This window comes from Bos javanicus, chromosome 22 (assembly GCF_032452875.1).
Source record: "Bos javanicus breed banteng chromosome 22, ARS-OSU_banteng_1.0, whole genome shotgun sequence".
Taxonomy (NCBI): domain Eukaryota; kingdom Metazoa; phylum Chordata; class Mammalia; order Artiodactyla; family Bovidae; genus Bos; species Bos javanicus.
The window spans coordinates 20,648,465-20,658,418 of NC_083889.1; the positions used below are offsets into that span (position 1 = coordinate 20,648,465).

The window sequence follows — 9,954 nt, forward strand, 5'->3', positions numbered from 1 at the left end:
TTTGTGGAATTTACTCGACGTTTAAATGCTCTTTTGATGAATTTGTGGGGGAGAAAGTGTTCTCCCTGTCCTACTCCTCCGCCATCTTGGCTCCTCCCCGGCCCTACAGTGTAAAGCCTTGTAACCTGGCCATGCTGTCCGTGGTCAGGAGTAGACAGGAGTGTCCTTTCCATGAATTTCACCCTTGCAAAAAGCCCAAGTAACACAGTAACTGCATATTAATAATAAAAGATTTAAAATGCTCCTGGTTAAAGATATGATTGGGAGTTCATTATAACAGTATATGTTATAGTCAATGTAACATTTTAAGATAACAACTACAGTTATGACTGACAGGATATCAGAAAATGTCAGATTTCTGGGGGTCTTACACAATTTCTAAATCATATTCATAATATACATCTGTACATAAGATGTATAGCATCATTTTGATAATACTTCCCATGTAATTTAACATATTAATACATCATTATTTTTAATATTTTACCAGAGACAAATCGTTTGAGATTTTCCAGAGGTAATCTTAAAATTAGTTTGGGATAAACAATTTAGAATTTGGTTTCTCACAAATACTAGTGAAAAATGTAAGCCATCGGAACAGATAACTTTAACTTATTCCATCTTTAAGAAACAAAATTTAGAGCCACCTGTTCTTTTATAAACTAGCGTTTTGTATTATCACACCTAATCTCATGTTTAAAATTTTGAAAAGTGTCACAAGGTTTGATTATTTGGTTAGATAGGATTACAGGTCATTATGAAATAATACTTCTTTATCTATTTAACCAAAGTGACAATAGAAGGCAAAGGGAAACACACTTGACTATACAGTTGTGAATTAAACTTGCCTTTTTGAATACTGAGGAGCTCCAGTTTTCTTAGGCCATCAAAGACCTGATAAAGACAGCACAAAGCACAGTAAACCTGGGTAAGATACAAAATCTCTGCTGTCCAGGCAGATTCCATAGAGTTAAGGAAATGTTTACAATGTGTTACCAAAATCAGGTCAGAAGTCAGAGAAAACTTTTTAACAGACAATCAGATTTTAATTTTATATCAACGTGCTTTTAACTCATTTTTTAAAAAATCTATTCCAGTCTTAGCCAGCTTGACCCCACATAAAATTTGTTGCCCAGGACGCCTTTTGCACAAATCTTCTACAACATTTTTATATACATTCAGATTTTGTCCTACGTTTTGTTTCCTCATTCTGCAAACACTTATTTCAATTTCCTCGCCTACTTTTACATAGTTTTTTTATTGAAGCAATGTTAGTTTCTACGGCACAGCAAAATGACTCGCTGTATATATACCTACATCCCCTCCCTTTTGGCTTCCTCCCCGTTACGGTCCACAGAGCGTTAAGCTCTCTGTGGTTTACAGTGTGTCTCATTAGTTATGCTTATTCATAGTATCGTAGTGTATATACGTCAATCCCAATCTTCCAAATCTTCCTTCCTGCCCCCATGCCCCCTTGACATCCATATGTTTGTTCTCTGCATCGGTGTCCTTATTTCTGTTTGGCAAATAAGATTATCTACATGATTTTCTAGATTTCACACATATGCATTAGCATACAGTGTTTTTCTCTGACTGACTTCGCTCTGTATGACACGCTTTAGGTTCATCTGCATCTCTACAAATGACCCAAATCCAGGTTGGCAGGTGACCTCTTGTCAACCTATCCCATTCCGAGACCAACTTATCCTAGCTCAGGAATCTTACAGTTAGGTAAGTACTTTAACATTTTTTATGAACCCAGTCCGTGCCTGTCAGTTGTGCAGCTCTGGCTTCCCAGAGGCCTATTATGATAGAGCTGTTATCCCTTTATCTCATGTGCACATTAGCAGAAAACATCAGTAACTAAGGAAACTGATTAGCTGGTGTCCACAGTCATAAGAGGCGTTACTGCAGACTAGCCAAGCAAAGGTAGGTGCACACCACCAGACGTTTGCAAAGTGGAACTGCGCACCGAGCCAACCAGCAGACCCCCACAAATGCAGACTAACCAAGGCTTGAAGATTCAGGTTCCAGACGGAGCCATCTGCCAGCTCAAGGTGACCCATCAGGCTCTGCCCTGGGAGCATGGACTAACCCAGGGCTGAGGACCAGTAGAGCCTCCCAGCACTGCCATTAACCCGGACTGGAAGGCCATTTAGATTAGGAGCTCAGTGCAGAGAGAGCAGAACTTGGATTTGAGAGGAACTTAACCCAGGCTCTTGGAAATCATGAAAAAGAGAACAAAAAGAGTTTGTGGGTACCAATACCTGTGTTTCTAGTTGTTGCCTTGCCAAAGCTGTCCAAAGTCAGTGGCCTTTGGATCCCATCGGCACCTTTAAACAACAACCAAAGTCGACTAAGTAAAATGTAAAGACCTTCTTGGCTTTATTAAATGATTCACAAATTGAGCAGTATCCAATCTAGCAGATAGAAGCCTTGAGGAACTGGGCAAATGAAAGAACTTTATAGACAAAAGGGAGCACGAACAAGGAGTTATACTAGGCAAAACGAAGCAGTTGGTGATTGCAAACTTTCTTTCCTTTATGGGATGAGAGGCCTCTGTGATATGGAAGACCCTTGATTGACTGGTTGAAGATTCTCTTTCTGAGAGAGCTGAAACTATAATTAAGTCAAGCCCCACTTGGTGATGTGGGGCTTTGAGCATAAAACTTTGACTCTATTTTAGGCAGTTGTTTTACCATTAGATGTTAATTGAGTTAAATAGCTAAATGAAAGAGCCCATGCTGCTTGCTATGAACATTATATATGCTTTCTTTGTCCCATAAGCAAGAAAGCTAAATTTATAAATTAAGTAAACCATTTCTTTCAGGGCATCTTACATAAAACTCGAATTACATCTGAAGTTTTTGCTAAAGGATCTAAATTTATTCTCCGAAAGCGCTGGATTAGCCCAGAAGTATATAGGCCAGACAATTTTGCACAATGCGTGACCACTAAGAGTGTTGAAATTCTTTTCAAGTTTTTCTATATCTATTTCCTTTTTACTCCAGGAAAGTACATGATGTTCACATTATCCAGTGCATTCACTAAGCTGCTCAGTTCTGTTTGGAGCAATCCGATCTTAAGAACCTCTAAGAATGAAAAAGGAAAAGAACTGCCTCAAAAATCTCTTGGGAACCTAGAAAAAAAGAAGGTAGATCCCAGAAAAAGAGACACCTTAGGAAAACAGGGCATAGTGGTACATTTTAGAAATATTTTCTGAAAATTTATGTTAGAAGGATGAATATTATTCACACTCAGAGTTTCTAATGCATGACAGGAAAAGTACAGAAAGATGAATAATAATGAAAATGACGATGATAATGAAAGATTAACATTATGTTAAGTGTGGACAGATGAAAATAGGTCCCGAAAATTGAGAATGAGTGGGGACACTTAAATAGGTTGGTTGTGGCATTGCAGTAATGGAGAATTCTAAACGTCTAACCATATGTTTTTGGAAAGTTAACAAGAACACAGTAAATTCCTAAAAATCTAGCAAAACTGTAACATCTATAAGAATATACTTACTGAAAACGTATAAGAATGAACTAATGGCTAGGATTACTAGACTACTCAGAAGTATAAAGAAGTTAATTCTTTCCAATGCAGTTCTCATCAACGTATTACTGTATATCTTTTGTAACTTAAGAGTTACTCTGAATTTTATCTGGAAAAATAAGGAGATGAGCATAATCTGTACAATTGTGGGAAAGGACATTGAAGAAAGAGCTCTTTTCGAAAAAGGTGGGTGTCAAAATCATATTTTACAGCTGTGGTCATGAGAGCTGTCTGTCTGGTTCTAGCACAGAAATATCCAAACACTAGAGGGAAAATCAGAGGTTATTTAAAATCCTGATCATTCATTGGAATTTATCAAATGACAAGAGTATAAGAGGATGACATTCAATATATGATGTTGAGACAGCTGGACTTTGTGGACAAAAGTTAAATCCATATACTATAGAACATAATATGTCTAAGCACTAAAAAACAGAAATGTGAGATATGTTTAACCAAAAAAAAAAAAAAAAAACCCACAAGATATATAGGGGCTAAACTGACAACTCCATAAAAATTTTAAAATTCCCTTAACTAAAAGCACAATATATAATAGCCAAAGGATAAACTGAGAAGATCATGTATGATAAACAATGAATCACTAGCCTTATTTTTATAAAGCAGGTTTTCCAAAGATGGTTGGCCTCAGAAATCTTCAAATACTTTTAATAGTTCTTGAGGATTCCCCTGGAAGGCTTTTCCTTTTGTGGATTAAATATTTACTGTTTTGGAAGTTAAATCTGAAACACCTTAAATTAAATTAGTATTTTTAACGTATTTAAAAGGAACAATACAGTCATTATCTATGAACAGAAATAATATATTAAAGTATTTTTCCAAAGCAAAAAATATATATAAAAACACCATAATCTTGTATTTTACTATCTGTTTATACATTCAATCTGTTGTAATATCCCACATCATGTGGTCTCTGTAACCACAGGAGAAAAATATAAAAGGACAGGGAAATTCCAGAAATTATGGCCTCAGTATCATCAAGAAGCAGAACCAATACCAACAAATACCTAAATTCAGACTTATTCATTTGGCCACACTTTGTGGCATGCAGAATCTTAGTTTGCAGACCAGGAATTGAACCTGCACACCATGCAGTGGGAATGTGGAGTTTTAACCATTGGACCTCCAGGGAAGTCACACCTACAGACTTAAATAAAAGTAAATAATCATAGGCAGAAGAAGCATGAAGTCTTACCATTTTAAGCCACTGTTGCACATGTGTTGATTTATTGGTACTGAATGGAATCTTTTTCTTTTAATGCTATACTGTCTTATTACATTTAAAAATACTCATTCTGATAGTTCCCAGTTTTATTATTGATCAGTCTAGTTTTTATATCATTTACATTTAAAATGTTACTGCTTTTATTATGATGGTATCTGCTAATCCATATTGATAATCCATATTAAGGTGCTTTACAATAGAATATTGAATGAAAATAGGTCAAAGTCTCTACAACTGACCAGCTCCACCTTGGCTGCAACACCACCACACTCTTCTGAAGAAGATGAAAAAAAGGTAAAACCCGTGTTTCAGAGCCCTTCTGGTGACAGTGATGTGCTATGAGCAGACTCCCGCTCCCGACCACCATTTCCTCCTGTGTTTGCAGATTAATATTAAGAAGCTGCTGCATGTGAGGGAACAGAGAGAGGAAGGGAGAGAGATTGAGGGAGAGAGACAGAAAGGAAGGTAGGAAGGGCAAGAGAAAAAGAGGAAGGGAGAGAGCAACAGGGAGAAAGGGGAGAAAAGGCAAAAAGGGAAGGAAGAAGAGAGAAAGGATTGAAAAGAGGGAGAGAGAGGAAGGAAAAGGAGGGGAAAGACAAGAGAGAAAGAGGAAGACAGAAGAGAAAGATTAGAGTGAGTCAGAGAGAGAACAGACAGGAGAGAAAGATGTGGGAAGGAAGGACATGGAGAAAGAAGGAGAGAGCCAGAAGAGAGTGGAAACAAAAGAAGGGAGGAAGGGAAAATAAAGAGGGAGAGTGATTAAGGGACAGAGAGGAGGCGAAAGAGGAGAGAGAAACAGGGAGATGTGAGAAAGGAAAAGAAGGGAAGGAAGGAGAAGGAAGAGAGGAAAGAGACCAGAGAGAGAAAGAAATGGGGTGGGAGAGAAAGACAACAGGAGAGAGAGAGAGAGAGAGAGAGGTGGGAAGGAAGGAGAGAGAAGATAGAGTGGAAACAGAGGAAGGGAGGAGGAAGGGGGAAGTTGAGAGAGGAAGGCAGGAGGAGACAGAAACTGGGAGAAAGGGGAGAAGAGAATAGAAAGAGGGAAAGGAAAGAAGAAAGAGAGGTGAAGGGAAAGAGACAAGGAAGAGAGAGAAATAGAATGGGAGAGAGAAAGATTAAGAGACAGAGAGATGGAGAGGAAGAGGGGAAGGAAGGGAGAGAAGAGGGAGGAAGGGAGAGAGAAAAAAGCCAAAGAATGGGAGAGAAATATGCTGTGAAAGGATGGAAGAAATGAAACGAAAATGAAAAAGAGAAGGGTGGGAGGGAGAGAGGGAAGAAAGACAGTGATAGCAAAGAATGGAGAGGGGAAGAGAAGAGAGACAAGGGAGAAAAGGAGGGAAGAGAAGACAGGAAGAGAAACTGAAGGCAGAAGGAAAGAAAAAGGGGGGCGGGATTGAAGAGGAGAAGGAGAAATGAAGTGGGGAGGAAAGGGAGAGAGGAAGGAAGGAAGAATGAGAAGAAAGCAAAAAAGAGCAAGAAAGGGGGAGAAAGAAGACATGGAGGAAGGAAGGAGAGAGGAAAGAGATACAAGGAAGGTAGAAGGGGCAAGAGAGGAGAGTGGTGAGAGAGAGAGGAGAAGAGACAGAGGCAGGGTGAGAGAGAGAAAGGGAGGGAAAGAAAGCAAGCAACTGAGGGAGAGAGAGTAAGAAAGGGAGAGATGAGAAAGAGAACAAAAGACAGAGCAGAAGCAGAGGAGGGTATGGAGGAAGGAGGGAAGGGAGAGAGGAAAGAGAAGCAGCAAGGGAAAGAGAGACAGACAGAGGAGAGAAAGAGGAGAGAAAGGTGAGAAAAGGAAGGAGACGAGAGAAGAGACAGTAGAGAGGGAACGGAGAGAAAAGGGAGAGAGCAGGAGAGAAGAGAAAGGAAAGGGGGAAAGGAAGGGAGAGGTGAGAAAGGGGGGAGAGAAAGTGGAGAAAAAGAGATAGGAATAGAGAAAAGAAAGGAGCAACTGGAGAGAAGGGGAGAAGAGGGGCAAAGAAAGACAAAGATCACAGGAAGGATGAGGGAGAGAGAAAAGCATGAGAAAGAATAGAGAGAAAATAGGGAGGAATGGAGAAGGGAGGGAGAGAAGGAGGAGAAAGGAAGAGTGCCAGAGATAAAGAGAGGGCAGGAGAGAGGAGAAAGAAAAAGAAGGGAAATCAGATAGGAAAACAGGAAAGAAGGACGAGGGAATGAATGCAGAGAAAACAGGGGTGAAGAGAGGAAGAGAGGGATGAGAAAGAGAAGAGAGAAAAAAAAAGAGAAGAGAAAGATTTTAAAAGTGAGAGAAGTACAGAGAAAGTGAAAGTATGGAAAGAATAAAGGAAAACAGGCAAGAAAGAATAGAAAGGCTGAAACAGGAGAAAAGAAAAAATGAAAGGAGAGAGAGGGGAGAGAGATAGAGGAAGGGAGGATGGAAGGAAGAGGGAGAGACACTGAAAGGAGAGATAAGTGATTGAGAGAGAGAAGTAAAAGAGAGATACAGAGAGATGGAGACAAAGGAAAAGAAGAGGGGAGGAGAAGGGAAGGGAGAGACAGAAAGGAGAAAGGGAGGAATGGAGAGAGAAAAGAAAGGAAGGGAAGGGAGAGGAGAGAGAAATCGAGATAAGGAGAAAGGGAAGGAAGGGAGAAGATGGAGGAAGGAAAGGAAGAGAAAGGAAGCGGTGAGATAGGAAGGCAGCAAGAGGCAGGAAGGGAATGAAGAAGAGAGATTGAGGGAGAGAGAAACAGAGGAGAGAAGAGAAGGAGAGGAAGAGAAGAAGAGACAGGAAGAGAGTGAGGAGAGAGAGAAAGCGAGAAAGGGATAAAGCGTAAAGAAAGATGACCCAGAGTGGTGTCACATACCTGGATCCTGAGCAGACTCCGTCCCAAGGCTGGGCTGTCCTGGGGCTGAGGGAGCCGGGGAGGGTGTACACTGACCTGAGCACCCCCTGCCCCGCCCTTAGACCGGTAATGCCTGGGCCCCTCAGATGGGGCCCCAGATCCAGGCTGGCACTCCCGCAACTGAGCCAAGCCCAACACCTCCAAAGGATGGAGGAACAAACTCACCTGGTCTCCAAGTCTCCTGCTGGTGGGGTACCCACTCCCAGCCTCCTTCCGTAGGGCCGCCCCAGCATTCTCAGCACAGCACTTCTGCAGGGCTTGGGATTTGTCTGAGGGTAGCAGGCAACAGTAAGATGGAAGAGGTAATAAGATACAAGCTCTCCTGGCTGTTTGTTCAGGCACTTTCCACTGGAATTTACTATCGCACAATAGGACTTTCTCTAAGGCTCTAGTTGCCCAAGTTACCAGACTGGGGCATGAGGAAGTGCTGCCGCCTTGTGGATGCTTCATGCAACTACAACCTGAAAACGCATTTTGGGGCACTCAAGTGTCTCAAGGCCAGTGGGGCTGTAAATGACCCCTGCCCTCAAGAAATGCCCTGCGGGAGGTAATTCAACCCAAGGCCAGTCTCATGAAGCCAATTTCAAGAACTAAATTATCCTCTCACACTTCAGGAAAAAAAAATGCCATGAAAAGATGTTCATCATCCCTAATAATTGGAGAAATGCAAATCAAAACAACGAGATAGGCTGAAGCGCCAGTCATTAAACAGTCTATATACAATAAATGCTACAAAGGCCTGCAGAAAATAAAACTACGCTGTTAGTGGGAATGTACATTGGTAACATGCACTATGGAGAACAGTATGGAAGTAAGTATAAGTAAGTAAGTGTTAGTTGCGCCCAACTCTTTAGGCCCCCATGGACTGCAGCCCACCAGGCTCCTCAGTCCATGAGATTTTCCAGGCAAGGATACTGGAGTGGGTTGCCATTTCCTTCTCCAGGGGATCTTCCCGACCCAGGGATTGAACCCAGGTCTTCTGCACTGCAGGCAGATTCTTTACCGACTGAGCTACAAGGGAAGTTCTGACAAAACATAGTCCAGTATGGAAGTTCCTTTAAAAAGAAACATAGAGCTACCATGAGATCCAGCAATCCCACTCCTGGGTAGGGGAGTGTCAGAGAAAACCATCCTTCCAAAAGATACCTGCACCCCGAGGTCACCGCAGCACTATTTATAATAGCCAAGGCATGGGAACAGAACTGGGAAATGCTCTGGTTCCCGGTGTTACATATTTACTTAATCGTGTTTCCTTTTTCTCCTCCAGGACTGCACAGAAAGACTGCATTTCTACAGCCTCTCTTGCAGTTAGGTTGGAGCAAATGGAACTGGGTTCTGAGTAAAGGAATCAGGGAAATACCTGCCCATACAGCTTTACCCTTTCCTTGTGGTAACTTCTGGGGCCATTTGTTTCCCATGTCCCTCTATGGAAAATTCCTGGATCCCTGAGTCACCATGTAGAGGAAGGCTGCCGAGGAAAGCACGGAGCATGAATTACACCTGTGAAAGATCAACATTTGTTGTGTTAAGTTAAATACACTCAGAGGTGTATTTGCTGCTGTCAGAACTAATACACAACTCAAGAATGAGTATGTTAAATACCATATGATGTAACTTACATGCGAAATAAAGTATGACACAAGTGGATCTGTGAAACAAACAAAATCACACAGAGAACAGTCTTGTAGTTGCCAAGGGGAGGGAAGTATTGGGATTAGCAGATACAAACCATTATGTATAAATATATATGTTTTCACAGAGTGGATAAACAAGGTCCTCCTGAATAGCACAGGGAACTATATTCAGTATGCTGTGATAAACCATGATGGTGAAGAATATATGTGTAACTGAGTCACTTTTCTGAATAGCAGAAATCAACACAACAATGTACATCAACTATACTCCAATAAAAATTTTTTTAAATGAATGAATGTCATAATGTCTGTACACATCTTGGGCAAAAGATCAGTGATGCAGGAACTAGACCCAAAGAGGAAGAGCAGACATAGCTAAGTCCTCTGAAAACAACTCAGTGTGTGATCATAAATGAAACATTTACCTCTTTGGGGTCTCCCAGAAATATGTGAGGGGATAGGACAAGAAGAGTTCATTGCCAGCAATCACATGAGTGGAACCATTATATTGTTATCATTTTTGTATCATAGGACGTAATCTTTTTTGGTGATGTCACAGGCCTGTACATTGGGATTGTACTTGCATTGTGCAAAAGAAAAAAAAAGCTGAAATCAGCACCCAGGTCCAAAAATCATCATCACAGTCATCCCCTT

The 9,954-nt window shown here is 41.0% G+C and overlaps 1 long non-coding RNA gene across 1 annotated transcript; it reads left to right on the forward strand.

Moving 5' to 3' along the window:
* Positions 1-4,995: 4,995 nt before the first annotated feature.
* On the forward strand, positions 4,996-9,593 carry LOC133235179 (uncharacterized). Its single transcript, XR_009732462.1, has 2 exons — positions 4,996-5,098; positions 8,934-9,593. It is a non-coding gene; the product is annotated as an uncharacterized LOC133235179 (long non-coding RNA).
* The last annotated feature ends 361 nt before the right edge of the window (positions 9,594-9,954 follow it).